This window comes from Etheostoma spectabile, unplaced genomic scaffold (assembly GCF_008692095.1).
Source record: "Etheostoma spectabile isolate EspeVRDwgs_2016 unplaced genomic scaffold, UIUC_Espe_1.0 scaffold314, whole genome shotgun sequence".
In the NCBI taxonomy this organism is placed as follows: Eukaryota; Metazoa; Chordata; class Actinopteri; order Perciformes; family Percidae; genus Etheostoma; species Etheostoma spectabile.
This window is the reverse complement of record NW_022605583.1, coordinates 323527-323865: the sequence shown is the minus strand read 5'-3', so window position 1 is coordinate 323865 and position 339 is coordinate 323527. Positions and strand designations below refer to the sequence as shown.

Below are 339 nucleotides of genomic sequence, written 5' to 3'. Positions count from 1 at the left end.
TTTCCAACACATATTTTTTTTTTTTTTTAAGCAAATGTGCCATCCATATGCTGGTTCCTGCTCCTCCAATGTGTGGATCCGCTGCTTCTTTCTGTTTTCTTTCTGATCATTTGTAAATTTAAAAACTCTTTCTTAGACAAAACAAGGGATTTGAACACGTCACCTTGGCTTCTGGGAAGTTATATTGGGCATTTTTAATTTCTGTAATAGATGTATTATATTAATGTATGTAATAGACAAAGGTTCAATCACAAGGTAAATACATGGTAGAGGGCAGCTGGATAGCTCACCTGGAGGTTTACTCCTCGATGCAGCGGCCTTTGCTGCATGTCATTCCCC

The 339-nt window shown here is 38.1% G+C and overlaps 1 protein-coding gene across 2 annotated transcripts in view; it reads left to right on the top strand.

Moving 5' to 3' along the window:
- Positions 1–339, top strand: part of vps39 (VPS39 subunit of HOPS complex) — a 30518-nt gene that overhangs the window by 6174 nt on the left and 24005 nt on the right. The window lies entirely within an intron of this gene.